Source organism: Eulemur rufifrons, chromosome 7, assembly GCF_041146395.1.
Source record: "Eulemur rufifrons isolate Redbay chromosome 7, OSU_ERuf_1, whole genome shotgun sequence".
NCBI classification, from domain to species: Eukaryota; Metazoa; Chordata; class Mammalia; order Primates; family Lemuridae; genus Eulemur; species Eulemur rufifrons.
Window position 1 is genome coordinate 270,724,144 of NC_090989.1, and position 15,618 is coordinate 270,739,761.

A 15,618-nucleotide genomic window follows, 5' to 3' on the forward strand; every position below is an offset into this window, starting at 1 on the left:
TTGGACATCATAAGGTATTTTTATACCAATTTTATAGGTAGTAACAAAATGGTGGCCCAAAGTTATGCAATTGGCAAAATGGATGCAGAGATTCAAACTCAAATCTGTCTGTCTCTAAAATATGCTCCATTTCCATTGTACCATGATGCCTTCACTGAAGTGAATAGAATCTGAATTATTGTCTAGTGTTCATCATTTATTCCTCCCACATTTGTCCATAACTCTTTGTCCAAGTTAACTCCAGTTAAGGAGTCTTTCTTAGTTTGGGGAGTAATTATTTTCAGGACAAGATTATAACTTCCTCTCCTTGTTTTTAGAAGTATGTTCTTCCATCAGTAGGTAACATCACATGACTTCTGAACAGGGAACAAACTCTAGATGAAGATGTTTTCTACAGGTCAGATCTTAGATATGATGAGTCCATATCCCTGGGACATCCTTAGGAGGTATCTTCTCTTCTTGATGTCAGTGGGATTCTGATGTTTTATTGGCATTTGGCAGAGATGGCTGCTGGCAAGTTGTTGTTTAGAAGTCCGAGCATTTGAATAATTCCGTATTGTAAACCCAGGAGTGTTACATTTGGCAATCTGGGAGAAGTCTGAAGTTTCCCAATTTCCCTTGTATAGTTAGATATTGAATTTTCAATCCCCTGTATAGAAATTGGATGCCTTTTGTTGTTGAATTATTTGTTATTGTACTTTTATATGTTTGTATGTGCAGCTGATAACTTCTGACAACCTCTGCTTAAAGGAAGATTATGTTTTGTGAAATGAAGGAACTGAATTCCCCTCCTCTCAAAAGTAGCCAGTCCACCTTCTCATTTTCTTTTCATCTTGTTCTTATGTCAGCTATTTAATTGAGATGTTAAGGTTCCTCACAGTTCTGAGTGGCAATTTTAAACCAGATTTCTCCATGGACTTGGGAGCTGGCAGTATGTGTGAGATGAGGCTGATCCAATTATCTAGGCTGAAAACTCTGGAGAGATAAGATTTTCCAAGCTGTGATGTTATGTCCAGCGTTCTCTCTTTGTTAAAAATAAACATTTCTAAGTTACAGACTCTTTGTTGGAGTTGGTTTTGTAATTGAGGGAGAACAAGGTTCATGTCCTTTTGGAAGCTGCAATGGGGTGCTGTACCTTATAGTGGTAGTCACTATCTCTTTATATTTTTTCATTTAATTAAAAAATGATTTTGCCCTTAAATTTCAAATTTCCCGAGAATTGGCTACCCTTTTGATGTTGTTTTATTACAAGCTTTGTTACATAGCCTGTAAGAAACTCTGAGCAAGGGTAAAAATCTCAGTATACCTCCTTCCTTTACAGATGAAGCAATTGATGTGGAGATGTAGGTGCTGTGCTCAAGATCACATAGCAGGTTTTAGGAACAGAGCCATGAAAAATAGAATCCAGTTTCCCTGCTCTGTCTTTTCAAATTTTTTTTTTCCAATTCCACTTTTATATATTACTTCTCATTATTTTAAATACTTGAGGGATACAGCATCACATAAATTCTATGTCCAAATGGCATTAAGCAGGAAGATTGCTTTAGAATTTGGCATGAGCCATGGCACTGTTTCCATGGGCACAAGTTACCTTTTTCTCGATGACTCTGTTTTGTTTGGTTTGCTGCTGGGTGTTATTGTGTTGTTCTTTTTACTTGTACTCATAAACGTATCTCTCCCCCAAACAGAATTCAGTTTCATCTTGGGCATAAACACCTTTAATTTTAAGAAGAGCTGTGTGCTCCCTTTGGTTCTGGGGACCCCACTCGTTGCCAGAAAAACTGGATTTGGACTACAGCCTTCTGGACATATTTGCCTTTTAGAAGTTCTGTTCCCTACAGGCCAGGGCTCCCGTTCTCCAGGCGTTAGGGGACCAGCACCATCAGTCCCACTTCTCCTCCACCCTCTCTTCTCTTTTCTTGAAAACCATAAAATTCATCCCCTGTTCTGTTTTTATTCCATTCTCCTCCAAGGTTGCTGAGTTGCTTTCCTTAGTTTTCAAATCTGACAGTATGCACATGTCATTCTTTCTGACATTCATTTATTCAATTCATTCATTGAGTGGTATTCCTTTGATGGATAGAAAGATATGAGCATATTATTGTGCCAGTCTCCCTCTGAAATTATTTTTAATATTCATATATCTCTATTTATTAGCATTATTGTCTGTAAGTTTAAGCTAATATAAGAAAAGAGAAACGCAATAGGAGAATCTTTGAGGGTATCTCAGAAAATTAGACTTGGGAATAAGCAGAAGCCAAAAAATTCTGGTGGGAAGTTAGAAAGGATAGTTCTGCAAAAGAGATACAGATAAATTATTGGGAAAAAATCAGAAAATGGAGAGAACAAAAGTTCAAGCGTCTCCAGGTAAATAAGGGGATGCTTTCTGGAGGCGATGGCATTTGAGCTAATCCTTTAAGAATAGGGAGGATTTATGTATGTTGAGACAGAAGGGGGAAAGTATAATTTATTTCTTTTTTTTGCAAGAATTCAATATGAACTTTGGGAAACTCAACAGGTGGACAATGAAATAGTCGGGTGACGTTGGAAGGCAGGTCACTGTTTGATGAGAGGCCAGTGTGCTGGATATCAATCAGCTGCTCCACACCCAAGTTCTTTCTGACCCACTTGGGGTCAAAAAATTTTGGCTGTTTTGCATTGTATTTTTTTGGAATCTTCTTGCCCTCATTTCTCCTTCTATTATGTGCTTTTATCACTGTTGTTGCTCTTTCCTTTTCTACACCCCAGCTACCTCCTTTTTATTGTTATTCTTTCCCATCACCTATGTTATGATTACTGGCCTTACTTTTGGGATATTAACTTTGGTGTGAAAGTTACTTATGTTTCAGTCCACTTTTGATATGGCAACATGAGGAGCTCCCTGTGGAAACTGGTGAACATCATTAAAACACACACAGGCACACAACCATTCAAAGTCTCTGGAAGTGGTTCAAAGGGCATAGCAAATTAAGGAACATTGATTCAAGAAAATTTACCAAAACTTGGTGGGAACAGTGAGAGTCTACAGTATCTGAACCAAAACTCACTCACTCCCCACTTTCAGCTCAGTGAGACAGAAATTGAATTCAAGTCTGATGCTATCAACAACACGGACCTCTATCTGCCCCCAGCTCCCTGTTGAGGATCTGTTTTCCCACAAGGGGCAGGATGTCAGTATTTCTCCTATTGCTCCCACCTACCTGTTGCTGAGGCTAAGTATTGGGTAAATACAGCCAAAAAGTGTGTGTTCCCTTTTTCTCTCAGGCCTCTACTAATGGGATGGGGGCTCTACCTTGGACACTCACCACTAAGAATACTGAGAGGCCAATTACCATTATCCTATCTAGTAAGTCAGGGGTTCCATGCTGGGAAAGGGGCCAACGTAGGAGACCTGAGGCTACCTTTATCCACTGAGCATTCAGTTGCTGAAGTGGGAAGTGTCACTCATAGAGACTGATGCCATTCCTTGTCACAACTTGAGCTGCAGCGCCCTTGCTCAGAAATGTTGCCTAGGGGAAGGCAAGACCCTAAAACAGGTAGTTCCTAATCTCTTCCCAAGGGAATTGATTTTATTTCTGAAAGAGTTTGGAGAAGTTCAGGCTTGAGAACTTTCTCAAAAACAATGGAAGTTGTGGTGAAAGGTATTGTGAGGATATTGGTAGATTTATTGGAGATATAAACTAAAGTGTAAGCCAGATGGTTTTCTGTAGATTGAGAAATAGCTGGGAGGAGCTCTCCTGTAGTCAAAACAAATCTGAAACAATGACTTTAGAAACTATCCCTTCAAAAAAGTCTTAATTTGATTGGATAAGCCTACAGAGGACTTTATGGCCCAGGGCACGACTGAAACAATAGAAGAATCAACCAGTTATTAGTGGGGTTTAACAGATGGATGTGGTCAGGAAAGACTTAACCAAAGAGAGCCCTGCCCAAATCACTGTCCTTCCAGGTTGAATGTTGGTACCCCCAAGGCTGTGTCTCCTAAGAAACAATATTAGAGGCTTACCACTGCAGATGGGAGTGAAGGAGTAGATTTTACTAAAAAAAATGGAGCCAGTTACTAAACATGTAAACAAGCAAGTAATGGTAAGTGCCAGAGAAGAAGAGAACAGAGCCAGAGTTGTAACAATATATTACCTAAAATATCCTGTTTCTGGCCATAATCTCTATAATCACAGCACTTTAGGAGGCCAAGATAGGAGGATTGCTTGAGGCCAGGAGTTCAAGACCAGCCTCAGTAACATAGTGAGAGCCTGGCCTCTACAAATAAATAAATAAATAAGAAAGATAATAATAAAATAATAAATAAAATATCCTGTTTCCAACAAAAAACTATGAGACATGCAAAGAAATTGGCAAGTATGGCCCACACAATTAAAAAAAAAGCAACAAAAGCTGCCTATGAGAGTGACCAGATGTTGGCTATAACAATGTGTTCAAAATAGCCATTACAGATATGTGTAAAGAATTAAAAGAAACCATGATTAAAGAAATGAAAGGGGTTATATTAACTAAATATTATCAATTAAAAGAGAGAAATTGTTAAAATGAGCCAAATAAAAATTCTGTAGATGTAAAGTATAACTGAAATAAACATTCACTGAAGGGGCACAGCAGTGAATTTGAATGGGCAGAAAAAGAATTAGGAAACTTGAAGAGAGATCAATGAAGAGGATGTATTCCAAAGAACAGAGCCAAAAAGGAATGAAAAGAAAAATGAACAAATCTTACAGAAATTTGGGACACCATTAAGCATTAAAAACTATTAGAACTAGTAAACAAGTTCAGTAAAGATTCAAGTTGCAGGATTCAAAATCAATATCCAAAAATCAATTGTATTGTTATACCCTTGAAATGAACAATCTGAAATTGAAATTATGAAACAATTCAATTTATAGTAATATCAAAATAATAAAAACTTAGAAATAAATTTAATAAAATATAAGGTAATAAAGTATAAGTATATACAATAAATATTAAAGTTTAATAAAGTATAAGTACAAAATTTATGCTCTGAAAACTGCAAAGGATTGTTGAAAGAAATTAGAGAACATCTAAATAAATGGAAAAATATCTCATGTTCGTGGACTGGAAGACTTCAAATTGTTAAGATGACAAAATAGGTCCCCCAAATTGATCTACAGATTCAATACAATCCCTACCAGAATCCAGCTAGTTTCTTTGTAGAAATTGATAAGCTGATTCTAAAATTCCCATGGGATTTCAAGAGACCTAGGAGAGCTAAAACAATCAAAAAAAGAACAAATTTATGAAGAACTGACATTTCCAGATTTCAAAACTTACTTCAAAGCAACAGTAATCAAAACAGTGTGGTATTGGTATAGGATAGACGTATAGATAAATATAATGGAACTGAGAGTTCAGAGATAAGCCTACATGTCTATGGTTAACTGATTTTTGGCAAGGGTGCCAGTACCATTCAATGGGAAAATACAATGTTTTTAACAGATGATGCTGGAAAAACTGGATAGCCACATTCAAAAGAATGATTTCTTACCTTACACCATATATAAAAATTAACTCAAAATGGATCAAGGACCTAAATGTAAGAGCTAAAACTATAAAACTCTTATATGAAACATAGTGATAAATCCTTATTACCGCAGATTTGGCAATGGATTCTTAGATATAACACCAAAAACAAGAACAACAAAAGAAACCATAGATAATTTGGAGTTCAATGCTTAAAAGCATTTGTGCTTCAAAGGACATGATCAATAAAGTGAAGACAACTCACAGAATGGGAGAATATATTTTAAAGTCATGTATCTGATAAGAGACTAGTATCTGGAATATAGTGAGAACATTTCTAACACAATAATAAAATGATAAATAATTAAAACATGGAAAAAGGAAGTGAATATACATTTCTCCAAAGAAGGTATACAAATGGCCAATAAAAACTTGAAAAGATGCCTGACATCATTAGTCATAAGGGAAATGCAAATTCAAACAATGAGAAGAAGCTCCATGCTCACTAGAATAAATATAATAAAAAAGGTAGACAATAGAAAGCATTTGTGAGGGTATGCAGAAGTTGGAACCCTGATATACTGCTGGTAGCGTAAAATAATGCAGTCATTTTGGAAGACACGTAAGTGTCTCAAATGATTAAACATAGAGTTACCATATAACTTGGCAGTTCTACTTCTAAGTATATATCCAAGAGAAATGAAAACATGCCCCCACAAAATCTTATTCACAAGTGTTTATGTCAACGTTATTCATAATAGCCAAAAGGTGAAAACAAACTGTGGTATATCCACACAATGGAATATTATTTGGCCATAAAAAAGGAATGAAGTACTGATACTATAACATGGATGAAGCTTGAAAACAGTATGCTGCGTGAAAGAAGCCAGTCATCAAATATCACACATTGTATGATTCCACCTGTATGAAATGTCCAGAATAGCAAATCTATAGAGGCAGAAAGTAGATTAGTGGTGGGTTAGGTCTGTGATGATAGAAAGGAGGTAGGTTAGTGAAAGCAAAAGGATTTGGGGTTTCTTTATGTGGTGATGAAAATGTTTTTAAAATTAACTCTGGTGGGAGTGGAACATATGGGTGAATATAATAGAAACCATCGAATTGTACACTTTAAATTGATGAATTGTATTGTAAATCTCAATAAAGCTATTTAGTGATAGTTCGGTGATATATTATCACAGTGACTCCCTGACACATGCATTAGAACTCAATTAATGATGCCAATGGTTATGACAATAAGAATCACATTAATTTGTTGTATTTCAAAGTTCTTAGACCCTTTCTCTCTCCTTGTTTGTTTTTCTTTCCCAGGGCATTCTAAGATGGCTCGCCCTCTTTTCTACATTAAAGCATTCCCCCATTGTCTAATTGTTTGTTGATTTGTTTGTTTGATGGTAGAGTGTAATGAAATAGCTGGAACAAAAAAAAAAAAAAAAAAGGTTTGAATCCCAGCTCTACAGATGGCAGTATGAAAAATTGCGTGTGTGTATCTAAGTTTTGTTTTCACAAATAAAAATAAAAATGTGATTTCTTCAACCTCCTGGAAACAAGAGCTTCCCATCTTGACAAACTGATTCCATAAAAGTGGCTGATGACAGAGCATAGTGGCCAAACCCCTGCCAATTGACCCAGACAATCTTTCTGGACTTTGACTCAGTTATGATTGTACTCTTTGTCCCTGTAGTAATGATGATGTTGATAGTGGAGAGAGGTGGGGTGGACATGCAGTGGATCAGTATTTTCAGAGATAGGTCCTGAATTAGCTATTAAGGTCATTGAATATGAAATGTTCAATTTCGAATCAAAGGTTTAGTTTATTATGTCTTAAAGGAGATGCAGTATAATTAATCAAATATGTGTCTAAACTGCAACACAGTTTATCATCTTAACGGTAGCTTGTTTATGCCAACAGCAAAGAAGCCTGGTGAGCGAGTGGCGATGAAATCACGAAAGGTGTTTTTCACAGCTTTTTGAGAACTGAATATTGTTTTCTTGTAAGAAGTGGTCCAAGGTCTGGAAGAAGTGGTAGTCATATTGGTGCAAGGTCTGGTGAATACGGTGGATGACAGAGAGTTCCTAAGTCCAGGCTCTGTAGTTTGAACAGTGTTTGCGTGATATGTGGTCCAGTGTTGTCTTGTAAGAGGATTGGCCTGTCTCTATTGACCAGTCTTGGCTGCTTAATCTCAAGCATCCTCATCATTTTGCTCAACTGGTTGTAGTAGACATCTGCTGTAATTGACTGACCAGGTTTCACGAAGCTGTAGAGGGTGATACCAGTGCTGGACCACCAAACAGACAATGTTCATTTTTTTGATGAATATTTGGTTTTGGACTGTGTTTAACACTTTATCTTTATCCAGTTGTTGTGGTGAATGCTTATGATTGTCAAAAAGAATCTATTTTTTTTATCACATGTAACAATACAGTGTAGAAATGGTTTGCCTTTATGTCGTGACAGCAAAGAAAGGCGAGCTTCGAGACTATGTTCTTTTGATGTTTGTTTAATTTATGTAGTACCCATCTATCCAGTTTCTTTACCTTGTTTATTTGTTTTAAATGGTCTGATATAATTAAATAGTAACATTAAACCTTGTTGTTAATTTATACACAGGTTGAAATGAAGTCATTTCCACTACAATTTTTAGTATATCATTATCCACCTTGGTCTTAGGTTGTCCATGTGGCTCAATTGTAAGGTTAAAATTACCAGAATGGAACTTTTTAAACCATTGATGTACTATGTGTTCATTAGCCACATCCTTTCCAAACACTTTGTTGATATTTTGAGCTGTCTGTGTTGTACTGGCTTTACAACAGAACTCATATTTGAAAATAATCTGAATTTTTGACTTATCTATGGTCGTACAAAAATTGTTCTTAAAAAAATTTGAAAAATAATCACAAGTCAAAGCATGCATTTGAAAGAATGAGTATGTACCTTTACAATAAAAATAAAACAAGAAGTGTCAAAGTGAAATGTCAAAGATATTAACTGTCAAACTTAGTACTTAAGGAAATCAGACATTTCATACTTAATAACCTAAATACTTCCCTATGCGTGCTTATTCTTTCTCTTTGATCCCTTGACCCTGATCCCCCACTTTTCTTGTACACACCCTTCTCTTCAGACCTTTCAGCTTGTTAATGAAATTAGCTTTCGTGCTTTGACCACAGAACGCTTCTCTCCACTTGTCCTCTCATTGCATTCACTGTAGAGCAACATGCTCCCTGTTTGCACAGGACTGATTTGTCCCCACCTGCAGTTTAAATGGGCATGACCAAAATCTGCAGGTGAGACCTAGCCAAGCTGACCTAAAGTCTCATTTTTATTGGTAAGACTATACTTCAAGTTCCCAGACTGAATCACTTAACACTTCACTTCCCATTGATCACAAGTAGGAGTGCAGATACTTCTCCGCACCCTACCACCACCATGGGCAAAAAAACTAAAACAAGTTAATCATAAAATGCTGAATCGGGAGTCTCATTTTCCCACATGAAGGACAGAGCAGTTCAAAATACAGAAGGCCAATCTTAACCATTGCCTCCTGTGCAAAGAGAGATGGAAGGTGAGTTTAAAGATTCTATAGATCAGCATTGAGCAATCTGCAAGCATATGCTGCCCTCAGCTCTGCCATATGGCTCTGAGTCTAATTTCAAACTCACTTTTCAGCACATTTAAAGGTGAGGGATTTGGATAGGGATGAGATACCTCCATGGAAACCACTTTCCAAGAGCAGAAGGGAGATTGCAGAATGGCCGGTCCCCTAGCATGTGTCCCCCAGCTGTGCTGGGGCAGGGGCAGAAGCGAAGATTGTGATTGGTGGGGAAGAGGCAGATGCCTGTGGAGGACTCCCAGGCAGCTGGGCCTGTGGGCTCCGGGGTGCAGCCCTGACTATACGGAGTCCAGAGCATCTTAGGAGAAGGAAATGGGGAGAGTATTCACTTAAGTTCTTAGAGAATGAGGATTTTTTGGTCTCTTAGTTGCATCATTTTTTGAGCTTCACATTGTGCTTTATTGTAGGGTCAAATCATTTTGTTTTATTTGGGGCAGTTGCATTATGAATAGTTTCTCAATATTTACTTTTTAAAAATATGTTCTGCTAACAATTTCATTCATTCATTTCCCCTCCTCTTCTGCCCTCCCTCTCTTTCCATCCTTCTTCCTTCCTTCTCTCCCTCCTGCTCTCCTTCCCTTCCTTCCTTCCTTTTTTTCATTCTTCCTCTAGTTGATTTTTAATACAGGGTGAGAGGCTATGTAGATTACATATATATGCAAAGCAAGGTTCCTGTCCCGGAGGACTTCCTGGTTTGGGGTGCATATAAGTTGTGATAAAATGACTTTCGATATAGGTGAGTATGCATAAGGGCCAGGACAATATTTCTTTCTTTTTTTTTTTTTTTTTTAGACAGAGTCTCACTCTGTTGCCCAGGCTAGAGTGCTGTGGCATCAGCCTAGCTCACAGCAACCTCAAACTCCTGGACTCAAGCAATCCTTCTGCCTCAGCCTCCCAAGTAGCTGGGACTACAGGCATGCGCCACCATGCCCGGCTAATTTTTCTATATATATTTTAGCTGTCCATATAATTTCTTTCTATTTTTTAGTAGAGACGGGGTCTTGCTCTTGCTCAGGCCGGTCTCGAACTCCTGAGCTCAAACAATCCGCCTGCCTCAGCCTCCCAGAGTGCTAGGATTATAGGCGTGAGCCACTGTGCCCGACCAGACAATATTTCTTTAAAAAAACAAGGTCACTTTTACCTGGTATGTGAGAGTGTGTGGTATGGCAGTAGGGAGTGTTTTAAAAGGAACAAGAGAAGACTCTGGAGGAGACTGACTTTGAGCTGAGCCTGGAGTCAGGGAGGATAAGTTTGTTTGTTTGTTTTTCCAAACACCATAAGTCACCACTTTCTTTCCATCTTCAATATCAGTGGCTCTGCTTAATGTGACATGTCCTCATTTAGTGAAGGAAACAGATCACTGGAGTTACACTCCAACATACAAAGTAACAGGAGTTTCATCAGCCATTTGTTTTGCATCTTCTGCAGTCATGGAAGCCTCCGACTAACTAAAAGATGTAGGATAATAGGAAACCAACCCAGGATAAACAGTCAGTGATCAGAAAGGTGCATTGGGTGTTGCTCTTACATGAGCAATGAGAAGTCTCCATCAAGCATGAACATAAACCAAAAGAATAAATCCTAAACTTGTCATAGTATTAGCCTACATTATCTCATTTTCTCCTGGCAACAAGCACAATACAGAGAAGAAAACTAAGGCTTGCAACGTTAAGTGATTTGTTTGAAATCACACAGCTAGGAAGTGATGCAGCAAGTATTTTAGAAGCAAGTTCCCCCAAGCTAACTCATAGTCCATGCGTTTCAGCTATTATTCCATTTCATGTCGTTGAGATAATTCCTTTATGGTGGCATTCAGTGGACATTTACACTAAGTTCCTTGTGCTGACCTCTAGAGGAACTAGATGAAAAAGGCATTGTCCCTTTGGTGTAAATCAAAAGGGCAGAGTCAAGACCGAAATGTATTTGTGTTTAGTACCCAAAATATATTTTTAAGTTACCCTGAGTGCAATTCCTTTCCACAATATCACGTCCAACCTTTTGTTTTCTTTCTTTCTCTCTTTATCTTCCCACTGTATGGTGCCTCAACCTTCTAAGGCACTAGGAGGGGGTTTTCCTTTTATTGCTATTTTTTGTTTGCTTTCTTGAGACAGGGTCTTGCTCTGTTGCCCAGGCTAGAGTACAGCAGCCTGATTGTAGCTCACTGTAACCTCAAAATCCTGGGCTCAAGCAATCCTCTCGTCTTCGTCTCCCAAAATGTTGGGATTACAGATGTGAGCCGCCACCCCTGGCCTTTTATTCTCTATTTTGACTCAAAGCAAGAGAGGAGGCAAATGCTTATTTAAGCATAAAATAAAAAATCATTGGTTGAAAAGAGTTTCACCTTAGGTAAGCATCCCACCTTTTAGTTTACTTTTATTTTTGTTCCCTGACGCCCATGTTCATTCTACCAAGGCAGCCTGTTTGTACCAACTTCTACTCCTTAGAATTTGTAGATTCCCTCTTTCCCTACCCATTGACAACACCAAGCCAAGCAGGGAATGACTAACAACTCACACTGATGTTTGAGGCTAATAGAATGCCTGTACTTTAGAAGGAAAAGAAGAATTAAGGACGAGGTTGTGGGGAGGTTGGAGAGAGCACATGAGGAACAGGGTTTGGAAGTAACATGATTTCTGCTGTGGCAGGGACAGCCCTTAATAGGGCTCTCATGAAGGCTAGGGACGGGGCTGGGACATGTGGAGGGTCAATGAAATAAGTTAATGCCATTAGGGATGTTGCTCTGAATTCTGAACCTCCCTTTGGACTCTGTACGGATTGAGCTATATCTCTTGAACCCCAAGGAAAGTGTACACTGTATACTTTTCAGTGCTCCACGTGTATTTGTCCAACTTGCATAATCGTCCTTCATTTCCCAGCATGATCCCCTCCAGATTCCTAGATGCCTCCAGTGTGAAGGATTGGAGAAAATGGGGAGCCACTGTAGAGTCAACTGACAAGTGATACAACTGATACAACCTTACTTACCCTCTTCCTTCCAGAAATAAGTGTCATAGACCCCTGGGTTACTCAAGCATGTGCTGTCGACAGTGATGCGTTATAAGGTGACTTGCAAGTCTAGCGTAGGATTGCGTCAGATACCAGCTCAAAGTGCTTTGTCATAGGTCGCCTTGTAGAAAAAGACAGCAGATACTCTTTTTACATGTCTCCTTCTTTCTCACTTGAAGTTGCTAAAAGGAGGAGAAATTTGACTGACCAGACATCAAGGGAAGGGATGATTATATTAGTATCTACCCTAACATGGTCCGTACTACTCTATAATGTACTTATCTGTAATTGTTGTCATCTCTCTCTCCATTATAACATAGACTCCACTGAGAGTGTCTGTTTTGATAACTGCTGTATCCTTTGTGCCTAGAACAGTGCCTGGCAGATGTTAAGCACTCAGTACCTATTTGGTGAATGAATAAATGAATGAATTATAGTCCACATTTCTGTAAAGCTGTATCAGTTACAAGTATGTTCACATACATGACCTCACTCAACCCTCAGATAATATTATTAATTAGGCCACGGTGTTATTTTCTTTATAGAGTTAAGATAACTCAGTGATATTAAAAATAATTCACACATCAGAAAATGATGATGCCAGGAGGTAAAAAGGATAATTAAATATTTTAAAATATAGTCCTCTCTACATTGTACCATGCTTTTCCAGGGTCTGAGTGGACAAACAGGGATTCACTAGCCACTTTGGGGAAGTAGAGAGACACCAAAAGGAGGGAAGACCCTCTTGGCCTTGGCTGTAATGAACTGTCCTCTGCCTCAGATTCATGACTATTAAATAGACAAATAAGATTTTTCTACCCCACGAAACGGCACAGTATTTAATGCAACATGGACTTTCTAATCCACTTGCTATGACTCTGTGCTTCTTTGTGTTGCTTGAACTGGAGCACATGTACCCCCATGGAATCTAAGGATGTAGAAAAACGTAAGAGAAACCCCGGGATAATCACTAGACCTTTTAGAAGGGAGTCACATTACTCAGTATACAAATGTGGCAAATGCTCTAAAATACTAGCTCCATACTAAAAATGAATGTAGACCTATTGCTCATGAATTTATTCATCAACTACTTACTGCATATCTATCCGTGTATTCAATAACCATGAACATCGTACAAGGCTTCTACTCTCATAGAGTTTATATTCTACTAGAAGAGACAGATAGTGAAGAGATGAGAAATTTTTGAAATTCAAAGCAATTTTTAAAATAATGCAGGAAAAATCGTAGACATTTTGGACTGGGTAGGAGTAGGCACTACTTAGGCTGATCACCTGTGGGGTGCACTCACTCGCTCTTTGTACTTGTGAGCAACATACTGAGATGTACAGGGGCATCTGGGAAGAACATAATTGAAATGTACAGGACAGTACTTAATGTGAGGACCCAACAGTAGAGACAGGAATTGGGTCACTTGAAACCAAACGAATACCCTCGATGTTTCTGCTTAAAAGCAGCATTTTCTGTACTATCAAAGAGCATCAGGCCAGGGCACATTAATGGATATTCACCTTGTAATGGGTGTCCAAGGATAAAAGAGTTGCTTAGGTCAAAAAAATTGGAAAACATTGAGTACTCTATCTCCTTTCATGGATGCAAAATACACATTAGTCGATATTCTCATAAGTCCTTTAGAAGCAAATCTCTTTTTTCTTTGTTTAACCATTTGTTTCCTTGATTTGCATGAACCGAGCCTATTTTTTTCCTTCTTGGTAACAAACTGTTCTTGAATGTAAGATGCCACTGAATAGAAGATGTACCATTACTTTATTTCCCACTAAGAGAGAAAAAGCAAACAAGCTTCTGCCAATTATAATTGTAAAAGTTTGTCAATTATCAGACACATTCTGATTTGAGAGGTGTTGAGATGTTGACGTTAAAAAATGTGAAACTTAAAAACTTTAGATGGTTGGATGGGATCAGATTTGTTCTTAGAGATGCCAAGCTCATGGGGCCTCTTTTTCTTGGAGCCAGGCTGTGCTGTGATTGCTCTCCCTTAGTGTCTTTTCAAAAACACCATGCGATGGAAATCATGGGATGCTGAGGTTGTGGCTTGGACAGCCCACCGCTGAACAAGGTTTTTTGTTCTTCTTCTGTAGGGTAGCATTGGTGCTGTGAAGTGGTGCCCACCAGTGATTGTGTGTGTGTGTGTGTGTGTGTGTGTGTGTGTGTGTGTAAGTTTGGGGGGAGGGCAGGAGGCTTGAAGCTTAGGAGACAGGCAGCCCATGCAACTGGTTGTCTTGGGACTATAGAATGAGAGCAGAGATGACGCATGTCACTCCTGAGCGGAGGTAGGTACGTATCTTTCCGGGGAACTAAACTTCATTGAGCACCAACTCTGTGCCAGGCACTGCTCTAGGGTCTTTACATAAATAGTCAGTTAATCCTCAAGGCAAAGTTTTGACAGGGGGGTTATTTTAGGTTAATGGTACAGGTGTGTTAAAGACGTCTGTAAGAGTGTGTGCTCAGTCCACGGCCATGTGCTCCCTCACAGCCTGGTTTTTGACATGTTGGATTTAGGGTGTCTGGAGGACATCTCAGTGGAACTATCTAGGACACAGTACAGTAATATCCCCATTTTAACAGACACTTTTTTGACAGAAACTTACATTGTACTTGCTACTCTCTGGACGTGCTTTACAAATGCCAGCTCATTTACTCCCAAGACAATCCTCTGAGGTATTATTATCCTCAATTTATCTACATTTTTAACCTCCATCTCTCATTTATGGAATGTGATGATGATGCACTAGACTAGGCACTTTATGTAAGTTAGCTTGATTCAGTCATTCAAGACAAATGCAATTATCTCCATTTTAAAGACCAGAAAACTGAGGCTTGGTAGGTTTGTGTAAGTTGACTACCTTCAGATAGCTTTATTTTTATGAATGTCATAAATGCAAGCTTCTGTTATGATTAAAAACTATCATCCCATTTTACAGACCAGAAATTAAGGCTCAATTGTTTAAATGACTTGACCAGTGCCACAGGCCATGAGTAGCATATTTGATTCTGAATCCCAAACTTTTCCCAATCTTCCTGTTATTTTTCAAACTGTGTTTCACCGGAGCTTTATTTTCAATCAGTTTCATATGTGAGTTTCTTCACACGAAGACGTGTTACGGGCTGAATTGTGTCCCATTAAAATTCGTATATTGACGTTCTGACCTTCACGACCTCACATTGTGACTGTATTTGGAGACAGGGCCCTTAAAGGGGTAATTAAGGTAGAATGAGGTTACTGGGACGGGCCTTAATCCAACATAACCGGTGTCTTTACAAGAAGAGGAGATTAGGACACAGATGCTGTTGCTGACACCTTGATGTCAGACTTTAAGCCTCCAAAACAGTAAGAAGATAAATTGCTATTGTTTAAACCACCCAATCCGTGGTACTGTTATGGGAGCGCCGGCAAACTCATAGAAACATTAAGTTTCCAGAAGGGAAACAAAATTGGCAAACCACC

The 15,618-nt window shown here is 38.6% G+C and overlaps 1 pseudogene; it reads right to left on the reverse strand.

The window, feature by feature from the left end:
- Positions 1-1,475: 1,475 nt before the first annotated feature.
- Positions 1,476-1,810, reverse strand: LOC138387523 (large ribosomal subunit protein eL33 pseudogene; annotated as a pseudogene).
- Between the last annotated feature and the right edge of the window lie 13,808 nt (positions 1,811-15,618).